The sequence below is a fragment of the Tamandua tetradactyla genome, chromosome 8 (assembly GCF_023851605.1).
Source record: "Tamandua tetradactyla isolate mTamTet1 chromosome 8, mTamTet1.pri, whole genome shotgun sequence".
Lineage (NCBI taxonomy): Eukaryota > Metazoa > Chordata > Mammalia > Pilosa > Myrmecophagidae > Tamandua > Tamandua tetradactyla.
This window is the reverse complement of record NC_135334.1, coordinates 13,315,785-13,331,441: the sequence shown is the minus strand read 5'-3', so window position 1 is coordinate 13,331,441 and position 15,657 is coordinate 13,315,785. Positions and strand designations below refer to the sequence as shown.

The window sequence follows — 15,657 nt, the reverse complement described above, 5'->3', positions numbered from 1 at the left end:
GCACAGATGAGCAGCTCTGATTTGGGGGTGGGAGTGGGGATCTGCTTCACATGTGTTCATTGTGAGAATGGGTTGGAAAGGCCACCACTTACCCAGGTGAAGCTCTTCTCAAAAGGCAGTGGCTGATGCACAAGAGGAAAATCTACACCTTACAAGCCCACTCCCAGACCCTGCTATTACACAACTGCTAATATACAATTGACTGAAATAGGTCACACGGTCAAACCCAATATCAATGGGCAGGGTAATGTATTCTACCAGGGCAAGGACATGGATACATGACACCGGTGATCTTTTCTCTCAGACATATGTTTTCACAGCACAAATTTACAACACTAAATATGAGCAGCTACAAAAAGAAAAAGAGGATAAAACTTGAAAATTTTTCTAAAAATACGTTAAGCAAACACATGAAAAAGTTTTCTGAATGGAAAATACTTATAACCCTGGTGCTTCCAGTTATCAAGGGCTCTGACTTTGCCACAGCATCCAGCAAACAGAAATGGAGCTGGTGCAAACATGAGGTAGGGCAGGAGGTCAGGGGATCCCAGTGTTTCTCCAGGTTTGCAGTGTTGGACACCACAGGATACATCCAGTCTTAAAATGTCTCTGCCCTCTCTCATATTTCTTAACCACATATCTTCCCACACTCCTTAGTGAGTGGTTACTATTCTTTTTTACCCCTGTGATGTTTGTTGCTTCATCCTATTCTAATCTGTACCTAATGTAAGAATCATTCTTAAAGATGCTTTTATAAAAGTTTAAAACTAGAAGTGGCACCAGATATATATAAATAGAGCAGGAGACATAAATACTTAAACATACATCCACTATCTCTATAGGACTCTTAAGAAAAATGGTGAAATTATTTTTTCCAGCAAAGAGAATTTAAGAATGAAATTTCTAAACAGGAGAAAGAGATCTGTTCACTGTATAACCTCCACTTACACTGTTCAATGTGTAAGTATTCCATATTACTTAACCAAAATATATCATTTTTAAAACAAAAGTTAGATTTGAGCTCATTTTTCTCATGCCTATGCAGAGGCCCAGAAAAATGAAGTTATTTGCCTAACATCATGCAAAAACTATAGGAAGTGCTAATAACTAGATGGAGTCCAGCAGGGAGAGAACTTAGATTTATGGAGTGTCTGCCATTGATTTCTCTCAGAAACCTCAAGAGAGGAAAATTGCTGTCTTGCTTTTAAAAACAAAGAAAATAATATTTAGAGACATTACAGAATTTGCTCAGTCATTCAACTTCTAACCAACCGAACTACAATGCAATACTGACTCTACTATGTGGCTTAAAAGTCCTAGAGTCTACATCCCAACCTCATATGGCCTCTCCACTTCAACCAGCTTATTATACCCAACAGAAAACTCAGTTTTCCTCCCTGTCCTATTCTGATTAAGTAACATTCTCAATCTTAGGATGTCATTCCCACTGATCTGTTTCATACCAAAGAGCAAAGCTAAACACTCATCCAAACTATGTTGTTTCCCAAAAGAAGAGAACTTTCCCCAGGAAAAGTTCATAAACCGAAGTGTCTCCCCATCACATGAACATGTTAATGTTTTCAGAAGAAACTTTGTCATTCACGAAGTATTTACAAGAAAAAGTTCTCATGTATGACATAAACCTGCACCTCACTTTACCGAATGATGTAGATTTACAAACCAGCACTGAGATAAACTGTCTTTTTCCCACATAAGCCTGTGTGGGAAGTACTGTTTTCAGTGCCAGAAAATTCTGTGCAAGTTGCCTCTTCTAATCATGAACTGCTTGGCGTTGCCTGATAAGTAGATAGATCCTGAAGTTATTTGCTGATCCTTTAAAGCTTCCAGACACTTAGATAATTGTCCTGAGCCACAAGTTTCTAAGTCATAGCACAGATTTTCCCTTTCTTAAAGGAAAGCACTCTAAATTATGACACACTTATTCTTAAAATGTTGTATGTAACTTTAACTACCCATGTTTAAAACCCTTGAATCTATGAAAGTCCGAATTCACTAGACAGGGTCCCTAGACTTCCAGCACTACCTCAGGAATTCTCATACTAATTGCTATCTGGGACTTAACATACCTGCCACTCACACACCCCAATCTTCCCACACTTCTCTTGTCTTTTCACCAAAAACAACGTAAGAAAGTTTCTCACCTCCTATCCTCTTGAAAAAAATTATAATTGTCAGGGTTATTTGTTGAGAAGCTACATGAAATGACTGTGAAAAGAATCAAATTTCAAATACTAAATACTATACTTTTAAATTAAATTTGCAAGGGCAGCAATGGAGCAAAGAAACAGGCATACAGGAAAACAGAGTAAATTGGAATTGAAGGGCCTGACTACAGTCCCATCTGTGGCCCCTGCTGGTTGTTTGTCTTTGGGAAAAAGACATGCCTGAGTCTCTGATATACAGGTCCATTAAGCCTGTATATCTTAAATGATTCATAATATCCATTCAAAATTAATTGATCTATGCTTGCTGAAACAATTTTCATAAAATAAAGAATGCCTTGAAAACAATTATCCAAATGTAAGGAAGTAAAATTCATTTCTGTATGTGAGAGAAAAAACTGGAACTTAAATCCCTCATTTAAAACACCCATGTACACACACACACACACACACACACACACACACACACACACACTAATAAATAAAGCACTGGATCTTCTTCCTCAATTGCTGCTCCTTTCTTAAGAAAATGTGTTTCTATTCATGGTTTTCCTCAGGCCAACTTGGACATCCTTGTTCCTCAAACTATAGATGAGTGGGTTTAACATGGGTACCACAATGGTATAGAACAGGGAGAACACTTTTCCTTGGTCAAGGGGCAAAACGGAAGGTGGTTTAAGATACACAAAAGTCCTGGGACCAAAGAAAAGGGAAACCACAATTAGGTGGGAGCTGCAAGTGCTAAAGGCTTGGACCTACCCTCCTTGGAGTGAATATGGAGAATGTTGGAGAGAATTAGAGCGTAAGAGATAAAGATGGTGACAATGGGCACTCAATAATGGTGTCAATGGCCACAAAAATAAAGACCACCAGCTCATTCACATATGTGCTATTGCAGGAGATCTCAAGGAGAGGAAAGATGTCACACATGAAATGAATGACAAGGTTGTCGGCACAGAAGGTCAGACTTGCTACACTCCCTGTATGGGCAATGCCTCCCAAAAAACCCATCACATAAACACCTAACAAAAGGAATAGACACACTTGCGGAGACATGGTAACTGTGCACAACAGTGGTTTACAGATGGCAACATAGCAGTCATACACCATTCCTGACAACACAAAGGATTCAGAGATGACAAGGAAACAGAAGAAAAAGAGTTGTGTCATACACCCTGCATGCAATATGATATTCTCCTTTGAGACAAAACTCACAATCATTTTGGGAGTGATGGTAGTAGAGTAACAGAAATCTATTAAGGAGAGGTTGAAGAGGAAAAAGTACATGGGAGTGTGGAGGTGAGAATTCAGTCCAATCAGAGTTATCAATCCCAGGATTCCCACCACAGTGATGATATAGATGCACAGAAACAAGAAGAAAAGAGGGATCTGGAGACCCGGCAAGTCCGTTAAGCCTGAGAGGAGAAACTCAGTCACAGAAGAGTTCATAGCTGCCATTTTCCCCTGGTGGGGTCTGTGAGAAAAATAGAAAGAACCAGTTAGAGTGAAAACATCACTATCACCCTCCCAGGATCCCACCACCATTCTTGATAACAGATTGCACAGACAGAGATGTGAAATTCTGGTCTTTACAAATTGCTAGGCTAGAATACAATGTGGGTGAACTTTGTCTACACGATGAGAGCTGGTACACCTAAGGAGAGGGGTGCTAAAAATACACTGGATGACTTTTTAAATTTTAAGTCGGTTCCTTTTCTGTGACCTTTCCTCTCCTGCCTCTGCTTCAGTTGTTGACACCTGTCCTCTTCTCAGAAGGAATTCTGACAGGTAGAAGCCACTGTGATGATGCTCAGGGCTTCCACCTCTGGGTCAGTGCTGGACTAGCTGGAAGATAAAGTTGTGTTTTTTCCCCAGAAATAATCATTTTGTAAAGCTATCACTTATTTAGTGTCTACTATGAGAGAATCTGCTCTAAATTCTTTGTGACGATATTATGTTCCCTATGTTACAGATGAGATAACTGAGACTAAATCATTTGCCTGGAGTACAATACTTCTAAATTGCAGCAATAAGATGATCTCAGGTCATGTGGCTCCCATGGTTTGTGCTTTTCACCACCACACTACATGACGGTCCAAGATCAGGCAGGCACTCACTCGTCTTGAGTTTAGAACCTCGAGGCTACACTGCACTCTTATCCACAATTTTCCTCCAGAAATGGCCCTCGGGAACAGAGAATGACAGCATTGAATTCAGAACCCTCTGCTCCCAGTCCTGATCAAAGGATCAGAACCTCAAATTTATGCTAGAACTCTTCCACAACAAAACATCATTTCTAATTGTTGGATTGCTCTAAGCCCTTGTCCAGCTTCCAGGGAGAAGATGGAACTTTTTCCAGACCAGTGAATCAAAAGCATCACAGGAGGGTTTTATTCTAGATTAGAGATCTCAGCGACCTGCTTGTTACAGTATAAACTCCCTTTGGATGATTACCTTAGAGACTGCCATCCCTAAGCAAGAAGGAATGTTTTGTTTGTACCATGATGTTAATAATTTGGCCTTTAACGACTCAATTATTTCATTCAACTAACATCTATTCAGCACTATGAAGAGCAAATCATTTTGAAAAAAATAATTATCGATACCATTTCTTGAGTATCGAATATTACCTGAAAGCCAAGATCCAAAAGCAATATATAAATATAACTTTGTTTATTCCTCACAATAATGATACTCATTTTAAATGTAAGGTGCTGACAAAGACAACAGGCTTCAGAAACCATAGTGGTGCTATGTCTGTCTGCTTCTATATCCCTTATTTAGCAACCGGTATAAACTGCCTCCTTATGAGAGCTACTAGTAAAAATCCGAAAAGTAGTGTCCTTGCCATCTAGGACCTAAACGTCTGGTAAAAAAATTTTTTTAATTCTTATAAAAATGAAATGACTTTAATTTTAAAAAGTGATTATGGTCAGGAAGGGTAAACAATAAGGCAAATGTAATTTAGAAGGGGACATTCAATAATTTGTCCACATTACAATTAAATCCAGGAATTGTGCTGCTCCCAGCTTAGAAAAGAAAGGAGATTTCATTTATTCCCTTCCCCTATCTTTTCATGGAATGGAAACTTGATTGTAACAAAGAATCCAAATTAGATAATTGCTTATATCCTCTTCCAAGATCAACCTTTCTCTGAATTTATAACTAACCAAAATTCACCATAACTCTCCTGACTTTTACCCACATTTCTTTGAGCAATTACCCCAACTGAATTTCTATCTGCTCAGTGCTGTCAAACCGAATCCTAGTATATCCTTTTCCAGTGCAGGACCAGACATTAGTTTATTTTTTTTCTTTTCTTTTGTTTTTGTTTTCTTTTACTATTTTCTACTACCTATCCTAACCTCTGCCTTCTCTACTCAATATTTCAATATCTCAGATACTTTTTGTTTTAGTTTCTTGAGGTGCCATTACAACATTACAGTTGGCTTAAAACAAGAGTACTTTATTATCTCAGTTCTGGGTGCTAGAAATCCAGACAAAAGCGTCATCAAGACCATACTTCCTCCGAAATCTATAAGGTTCTCATGGTAGCTTGATGCCAATATATGGCATTCTGTGGCTTGTTTAATAACCCAATCTCTATCTCTGTCACCTTGCTGTCTTCTCTCTGTTTTTCTGTTTCCAATTGTCCTCTCCTCAAATGGGCAGAAACTATACCAGATTGGGCCCAACTTAATCCATTCTGTCCTGATCTTAACTAAAAGTATCTTCAAAAATGCTATTTCTAAAATGAATCACATTTACAATCCTGGGAGATAGGAAGTGAACATATCTTTCTGAAGTATACAATTCGATGCATAACATTATACCCTGTGGCTCTTCCCACATGCAAAAGAACGTTCACCACATCCCATCATCCCCAAAAGTACTAAGCCAACCAATATCAACTCTGAAGTCTAGATTTCATCTTCTAAATCATCTAAAACAAGTACAGATGAGACTCTCAGTATAATTCATTGTAAGGCAAAATTCATCTCCATCAGTGGACAGGTAAAACGATCAAAGTAGTTATTTGCTACCAAACACAATATGAGACTGGCATAGGATTGACTTTCCCATTCTAGAAGGAAGGAATTTGAAAGAAAAGGAGTCATGGGTCCCAAATGAGTCCAAAATCCTGCAGGGTAAATCCATTAGATTCCATGGCCTATGAGTAATCTGTGGTTCAGTGCTCTGTCCTTCTGACTTCTGGAGTGGCAGCCCCCCATCTCTGAATGCCAGGTGGTGGCCCCACTCTAGGGCTCAGACTTTTACACCATGGCCCTGCTCTGGGAATTATTCTTCCTCATTTTCTCGTATCTCTGTCGCTTTCAGTAAAGCCTAGCCATGCTTCTGCTGACAATTCTCCATAACCATGTTGATCTCTCATGCAATTCACCAGGGTTCAATTCATCAGTAAGGAGGGTCCTACACAAATATTTCCTAGAAACCACATTTTTAATCCTGGCTTCTTCCAAGATTATTGATTAGATCCGTCAGTCCTGTGCCTAATCTTCTTTGAGCAAATGGTTGTCCAGTGACATCCCTTGGCCCTATTTCCAGAATACAATATATGGATAGGCCATCAATTTCTCAAATCATAAATTGCTGGTTTCTTTTTGCTTAACAGTTCAAGTTTCAAATTTTGAAAAAAAAAAAAGAAATTTTATTTCTTTCCTTTCACATTTTACAATAAGCAGCACAGATAAACCAGGCTGCACCATCCATACTTCTCTCAGCTAAATATCCAAGTTCAAGTTCTGTCTTTCATCCAACATCATAACACAATTCTGCCAAGTTCTCTGCCATTTTACAGAGAGAATAGCATTTCTTCCAAATTCCAGTAACATTCATCATTTCCTTCTAAGGTCTTGGCCAGTTTTGCCTTTATGTCTATATTTCTCCCATCTTTCTGTTCAAGACTATCTAGGGTTTTACTATCAAGTGTCTCAAAATTCTTCTTGCCTAGACCCAATTCCCAATTCCAAGTCCACTTCCACATTTTTCCATATTTAAACAGCAGTGTTTTCATCCCTGTACCAAAAACTGTCTTAGTTTCTGAAGGCTACAGCAACAAAGTACCAAAACCTGGGTGGTTTAAAACAGCAGAAATGCATTGTTTCAGGGTTCTGCAAGCCAGAAGTTCCCCCAGTCCACAAACAAAGAGAGGGAGAGAGAATCATATGACCCCAGGTAAGCATGCAGAGTACCAGAAATACCAAATATGTGAATAGATACAAAAGAATACTTTTTGTATTTCTTGAAAATTCAAATTACTCTACTTCAAGCAAAAGAAAGATGATTTATGCTGATGTTTAATATATGTAAATATACAAAATGAGAATAGCAATAAAATGTAATACAATAATGCAAATAAAATAATATAATAAAAATATATGGAAGTATAGCTAAAATTCCAGTAGAAGAGATAACATGAAGTACTGAAAAACACTCAAAAAGATCCACGAGATGGTAGGAAAAGACATCAAATTAAGATTAACATTTGAGATTCCCAGTGCCTGCCCATAAAAAAATAAATAAATAAACACTTGAAAATCAACCAACATATTCACTTCATTAATAGAACAAAAGGGTAAAACCATATCATCTCAAAAGCAGTAGAAAGAGAATTTGATAAAAGTCAATATCTATTCATGATAAACAGTTTTAGCAAACTAGGAATATAACCAGACATTCTATATCTGATAACAGATGTCTATGAAAGACCTACAGTTAAGCTCATACTCAGTAGTGAAATACTGAATGATTACATCTTAAGGTTAATGACAAGTCAAGAATGTCCACTGTCCCAACTTCTATTCAACAATGAATGTGAGCTGCCAGCCAGTGCAATACATGAAGATATTAAGAGCATAGCACTTAATATATATCATTCACAATGGCAAGGTTATAATAAAAAGTTCCTCTTGACTGCTTCTGCCTTCTATTCCTATCTCTCTGAATAGTCCTGTGCCAGTTTGAATCTTTTGTGACTCCTGAAATCCATGTTTTAATCCCGATACATCTTGTGGGAGTAGCCCTTTCTTTTAAATCCCTACTCAGACTATATGTTGGAAATATGATTAGATTACCTCCATGGAAATATGACCCACCCAATTGTGGGTGTTAACCTGTGATTAGAGGGAGATGTGACTCCACCAATCCACGTAGGACTTGATTACTTTACTGGAATCCATTAAAAGAGGAAACATTTTGGAAAAAGCTTCAGAACCATGAGAGAGAGCCACAAGAGTCCATGCAGTGAGAGACCTTTGGAAATGAAATAAAAAACACCCCTGGGCATTTGGAACAAAAAGCTTCATGAAACAAGAAGCCTGGAGAGAAACAAGCTCATGAACAAGAAGCTAGGAGAGAAAGCTAGCAGACGTCTCCATGTTTGCCATGTGCCTTTCTAGTCGAGAGAGAAACCCTGAACTTCATCAGCCTTCTTGAGTGAAGGCAATCCCTTGTTGATGCCTTAATTTGGACATTTCAGTAGACTTGCTTTAATTGGGACGTTTTCACAGCCTAGAACTGTAAACTGCAGCTTAATAAATTTCTCCTTTTAAAAGCTGCTCTGTTTCTGGCATATTGCATTCCTGCAGCTAGCGGACTAGAACAACCCCTTATAACTGCTCAGTGCTGCTCAGTGCTCTCAACCTGAATCTTCATTGACATGATCCTCAATATGTTTGTCCTTCTCATTTTGTTTGCATAATGAGGCCTAAAATTTGGAATGGAAAATATTAAAACATCTTTATTGAAACATGATATAAGTATACATAGAAAATACAAAGAAATATAAATGCCATAATTACAAATTAGATTTTACAAGGTCATGAAATACAAGGTTAATAAATAAAATTAACTATTATTTCCATGTATCAGGGAAAAATTTATAAAATTTTCTAATTTAATTTTAAAAAGAACATTTAACTAGCAATAAAAAAGAAAATCATGAAGTACCTAGGAATGAGTTTTAAAAAATTTATATATGACCTCTATGCTAAAAATTAAAAATATAGCTAAACAATTTTAATAAAATCTAAATAAATGGAAAGATATGAATTTCGTAGATTGGATCAGAAAAATAAGTATTGTTAATTTGTTACATCGACCATAGTAAATGCATGGATTCAATTAAATTCCAATAAAAATAGAAGATTTCCTGATAGAATTTGACAAGATGACTCTAAAATTTACATGGAATCACAAAGGATCTAGAATAGCCAAAATGACTGAAAAAAGTAATTGGAGAACTTATACTACCTGACTTCAAGATTTATATAAAGTTACAGTAATTAAAACAGTATCATTCTGGGGTGGGCCACGGTGGGTCAGCAGGCAAGAATGCTGGCCTGCCATGCCAGAGGACGGGGGTTTGATTCCCGGTGCCTGCCCATGTGAAAAAAAAAAAAAAACAGTATTATTCTGTAATACAGATATGTAAATAGATTAGTGGAGCAGATTAGATTATCCAGAAATAGAGCCAAACATATAAACTCACTTGATTCTTTACAAAGGTGGCAAAGCAATTCAACGGGGGAAAAATTGTTTTAATCAGTATTTCTGGAACAACTGAATATGTATATAAAAACATAGAAGATCCTTGACCTCTTTTTCTTGTTTAAGTGTACTCTACTCATATGAACTAGAGAGTAGAGTTGCATATTGAGGATACAGGACTACAGGATTTTGCACTTATGCCTTTCAATAAGCTTCTTGATGATCTTCATTTCTTCACACTACTCCTACCCACTCTCTCTTGTCTGTTCCTTTCAACCTGTAGAATTCCTTTTAATAATTCTTGGAGGGCAGGTCTTTTATTGGCAAAATGTCTCAGCTTCTGTGCATCGGTGAATATTTTAAACTGATAAATATTTAAATATTTTGAAGGATTCTTTTTCAGATAAAAAATTGGGGGCAGGAAGTTTTTCTCTTTCAGTACCTCAAATACATCATACCACTGCCTTCTCACCTCCATGGTTTCTGATAAGAAATCGGGACTTTGTCTTATTCAGGATCCCTCGTATGTGAGGAATTTTGTTTCTCTTGCTGCTTTCAGAATTCTTTCTTTATCTTTGGCATTTGACATTCTGATTGGTATGTGTCTCAGAGTAGATCTGTTAGAATTTATTCTGTTTGGAATACATTGAACTTCTTGAACATATATGTTTATGTTAGTCATAGCAGTTAGGAAGTTTGGGGCCATTATGTCCTCAAATATCTTTATGTCCCTTTTCCCTTCTCTTATCTTTCTAGCACACCATAGTGCATATATTTGTACACTTTGTGCTTTCACACAAATCCCTGAGACACTACTCAAGTTTTTTTCATTCTTTTCTATATTTGTTCTTTTGACTGTATGATTTCGATTATCCTGTCTTCTAGTTTGCAGATTCTTTCTTCTGTCCATTCAGATCTGCTGTTGTATGCCTCTAGTGTATAGTTAATCTCTACTATTGTGCCTTTCATACCTGTGTTAGTTTGTTAAAACTGCTTGAATGCAATATACCAAAAACGGATCAGCTTTGATAAAGGGGATTTAAAAAGTTACAAGTTAACAGTTCTAAGGCCTTAAAAATGTTCAGAAAAAAATATCCTGACACTGAAGAAAGGCCAATACCTGTCACATGGTGTGATGCTTAGGTTCTGGTGTCAACTTGGCCATTTGATGATGCCCAGTGGTCTGGTCAGGCAAGCACTCTTCTCACCATCGCTGCAAGGATATTTTGTGACTGGTTGATAAACCAGAAGGCTGGTGTATTAAATCATCAGACAGTTGATTGCATCTGGGGCTGATTACATCTGCAATCAACTAAGGCATGTCTCCCACCAATGAGATAACCCAATCAGTGGAAGACATTTTAAGGAAGAAGAGAGACTTTTTCACAGCTTTTTCAGTCACCGAGCCTCTCCTGTGGAGTTCATTCAGACCCCTCATCGGAGCTGCCAGCTTCACAACCTGCCCACAGATTTTGGACTCTTCCATTTCCATGGTTGCATGAGACACCATCACAAATTTCGTGTTTACAGATGTCTCCTGTGGTTTCTGTTTCTCTAAAGAACCTTGACTAGTACAGCTTGGTACCAAGAGTGGTTCTTGAGAAACAGAATCTTAAAAGTGGGTTTTTGGGTTTGATTCCCAGTGCCTGCCCATGCAAATTGGTTTTCTACTCTTATTAGACTCACAGGAAGTAATGACTGTATTTCCAATAATCAAGATGCACTATCAGTCTATACGGTGAGTTGGCAAGGGAGATACTCAAAATATCACATTAGATTTTGCTAACTGTATGCTTATATGAATCAAGGGTCTGGATGAGAGTGTTTTTGACACTTTGACACAGTTCTGTGGAATTAGTAGGTATAATGATGTTGACTGGTTGTTGTTAGATACAATGGATGCAGTGATGAGAGAAACAGATAAGTTGAAGGCTACATATTTGCAACTTAAGTGCCATTTGAACAATGTAAAAGTTTCCATGTTTTCCCTGAGAAAATCTTATTTCCTGTGCCCACAGATTTCAAATCTCTGAAAACCAGATACAGACGCTCATTGTGCAAGTAGCAGACATACAACATAAACTAAAATCTCAACCTTGCAGGGTGTCTTCTGTTAAAATAAGGGCTTCAGCTGTAAAAGAATAGGATCCTGAAACTTGGGATGGAGATATATGTATTGATAATAATGGCAATTCTAGGAGACAGAATCCCTGGAATATGCTGAACCTTTGCTAGATAGCCCTGTAATGGATTGCCCTGTGGAAACAGCTTCCTGGCCTCTAGTCTGCCCAGAGAAATCTGCCACCCAACCTATCTAATAAGAGTAACCCTTCAATGCCTGCTAACTCTATAACCACCTCCTCTGGGGAAACAGCCTTCACTCCTCTATCTGGAGCAACTAATTTTGTTTCACCAGAAAAAACTGCAACAGAAGCCCTGAGGTAATAGGCTTGAAAGACACATCTATTTCCTCTCATAACCCATGCCCACCACCCCTCATTTCCTCAAGACCTATAACTAGACTAAAGTCCCAACAGGCCCCAATAGTGTGACCCACGAGGAGGTACACTATACTCCAAATGAATCGCATGAGTTTTATAACCTACATAGACATAAATCAGGGGAATATGTGTGGGAATGGATAGTAAGTATGTGGGACAATTGTGGAAGGATTACAAACTTGGATCAAGCTGAATTTATTGATATGGGCCCACTAAGCAGAGATCCTGCATTCAATATTCTAGCATTACAGTTTGTTTGGATGGTTGGCTGAAATATGGATCAAAAGGTGGCCAACGTTACATGAGGTTGAAATGCCAGAACTGCCCTAGTATAATACAGATGAGGGAATCCAGAGGCACAGAAAGACTGGAAAGTTAGAGTGGATTTATCAGGGAGGAACAGCTCACATACCCCAGGAATGTCCAGAGGACACATCTTTCACCAGAAGCTTGAGAAATAAATTCATGAGACCAGCTCCATCATCCCTGAAGAGTTTTGTAGTCACCCTTGTCTGTAGGTCAGATATTACTGTGGGAACTGCTGTCATTGAGCGGGAATCCTTATACTCAATGGGTATGATCAGATCCCGAGTTGGCAGAAGCCATGTGGTGACAGTTAATCACCATAGACAAGGTGGGTGCAGCCACCATAATGGACAGTTGACTCAAAGAAGTAGACAAAATAATCTGACTTGCAGAGACTTGTGGTGTTGGCTAGTAGATTGTGGGGTACCCAGAAGTAAAATAGATGGGCAGTTTACTAAATTCTTGTTCGAGCTGTATAAGCAGAAGAATTCTAGCTCATATGAACAGAAGTCTAACTTGAATTATGAGAACAGAATCATGGCCCCTACATCAATTCCCAGACTAGAAAAAGTGTACAGAAGCAGAGCCCCTTGAATGAGGGGAGGGTCAGATACCTTGGGGAAGGTCTCTTTTATACTGCCCCAAATTTACACTGTTAACCTTCCTTCCAGTCTTCCCCAAGAAGACCTATGGCCTTTTATCAGGTTGGCCATGCACTGGGGAAAAGGAAATAATCAGATGTTTTGGATTATTAGACACTGGTTCAGAAGCGACATTAATTCCAGGAGACCCAAAACATCACTCTCGTCCACCAGTCAGAGTAGGGACTCATGGAGGTCAAGTGATTGATGGAGATTTAGCTCAGGTCTGTCTCACAGTGGTCATTTGCCCAGTTGAAGAAGGCATAATTGGAGTCAACATACTCAGCAATTGCAGAATCTCCACATTGGTTCTCTGACTCATGGAATGAGGGCTATTGGAAAGGCCAAAAGGAAGCCACTAGAACTGCCCCTATCTTGCAAAATAGTGAATCAGAAGCAATACTGGATTTGTGGAGGGACTGCAGAGATTACTGCTGCTCTTAAGGACATGAAGGATGCAGGCATGGCAAATCCCATCACATCCCCATTCAAGTCTCCTATTTGGCCTGTGCAGAAAACAGATGAGTCTTGGAGGGTGACAGTGGCTTATCATAAACATAACCAGGTGGTGACTCCAATTGCAGCTGCTGTTCCAGATGTGGTAGCATTGCTTGAGCAAACAAACACAACGCCCGGTACCTGGTATGCAGCCATTGGTGAGGCAAATGCTTCTTCTCAATAGCTGTCAGTAAGTACTACCATAAACAGTTTGCATTCAGCTGGCAAGGCAGGCAGTATACCTTCACTTTCCTGCCATAGCGCTGTATCAATTCTTCAGCTCTATATCACAATCTTGTCTGCAGGGACCTTGATCATTTCTTTCTCCCATGAGACATCACACTGGTGCATTTTATCGATCATATCATGTTGACTGGACCTAGTGCGCAAGAAGTAGCAGTTATTAAAAACTTATTGGTAAGGCATTTGTGTGTCAGAGGATGGGAAATAAATCCAACAATAATACAGGTGCCTTTCTAGGTGTCCAGTGGTGTGGGGTATGTTGGGATATCCGTTCTAAGGTGAAAGATAAGCTGGTGCATCTGACACCTCCTATGAACAAAAATGAGGTACAATGCATCATTGTCTTCTTTGGATTTTGGAGACAGAATATTCCTCATTTGGGTTGCCACTCCAGGCCATTTACTGAGTGACCAGAAAAGCTGTTAGATTTGAATGGGGACTGGAGAAAGAGAAGGCTCTGTGACATGTCCAGGCTGCTAGGCAAGCTGTTCTGCCATTTAGGCCATATGATCCAAAAGATTCAATAGTGCTGAAGGTGTCAGTGCCAAATAGGCAGGTCCATATAGGAGAACTACAGTGAAGAACCTTAGGATTTTGGAACAAAACCTTACCATCCACTGAAAATAACTACTCTTTTTCTGAGAAACAGCTTTTAGCCTGCTATTTGAGCCTTAGTAGAGACTGAATGCTTAACCATGGGCCACCAAGTTACCATGAGAACTGAGTTGCCTATCATGAGCTGAGTGTTGGCTGACCACTGAGCCAAAAAGTTGAGCAGCAGCACTCCATCATAAAATGGTAATGGTATATAAGGGATAGGGCTCAAGCAGATCCTGAAGGCACTAGTACATTACATGAGAAAGTGGCCCAAATGTCCATGGTCCCCCTCCTGCCACATTACCTTCTCTTTCCCAGACCAGAGTTGTGGCTCTTGGTGAGTTCCTTATAGTCAGCTAATTGAGGAAGGGAAAACTCAGCCCTGGTTTACAGATGGTTCTGTACAATTTCCAGGGGCCACCCAGAAGTGGGAAGCTGCAGCACTACAACCCCATTCTGCGATGCCCTTAAAGAACACTGGTTTCCTTGTAATCACAGGAAAATCAGCAATCTGAGGTTTATTGTGTACTCTGCAGAAAGAACAGTCAGACAATGAGATTTCAGGGACTTGCCCTGGAGTAAAAGCTGGACTCAGATGAGGGTCCAAAAAAAAAAAAAAGAACACTGGTGAGGGGAATCCTCACAGTGGGTGGAACTCCAAGCAGCACACCTGGTTGTTCATTTTGCTAAGTAGGAGAACTGGCCAAGAGTGCATTTGTATCCTGACTCACTGGCTGTTGTCAGTGGTTTGGCTGGATGGTCAGGGTTTAGAAGGAGCATGATTGGAAAATTGGTAACAAAGAGGTCTGGGGAAGAGATATGTGGATAGGCTTTTTCTGAGTGGGCAAAGAATATGAAGATACTTGTGTCCTAGGTGAATGTTCACCAGAGGGTGACTTCAGCAGAGGAAGGTTTTAATAATCAAGTGGATAAGATGACATATCCTGTGGATACAAGTGTTCTAGTTTGCTAGCTGCCAGAATGCAACACACCAGAGGTAGATTAGCTCTTAATAAAAGGGGATTTATTTCATTAGTTCTTCAGAGGAAAGGCAGCTAACTTTCAACTGAGGTTCTTTCTTATGTGGGAAGGCACAGGGTGACACTGCTGGCCTTCTCTCCAAGCTTCTGAGTTCCAACAACTTTCCCCTGGGGTGCTTTTTTTTTGCATCTCTAAAGG

At 39.1% G+C, this 15,657-nt stretch overlaps 1 protein-coding gene and 1 pseudogene across 1 annotated transcript in view; both read right to left on the bottom strand.

The window, feature by feature from the left end:
- Positions 1-3,592, bottom strand: part of LOC143643187 (olfactory receptor 8B12-like) — a 142,003-nt gene extending 138,411 nt beyond the window's left edge. Inside the window, exon 1 of the mRNA XM_077111945.1 lies at positions 3,528-3,592. The gene's annotated coding sequence lies outside the window, so the exon portion shown is untranslated. The remainder of the gene's footprint in view (positions 1-3,527) is intronic.
- LOC143643186 (olfactory receptor 8B12-like) lies at positions 2,705-3,641 on the bottom strand (annotated as a pseudogene).
- Between the last annotated feature and the right edge of the window lie 12,016 nt (positions 3,642-15,657).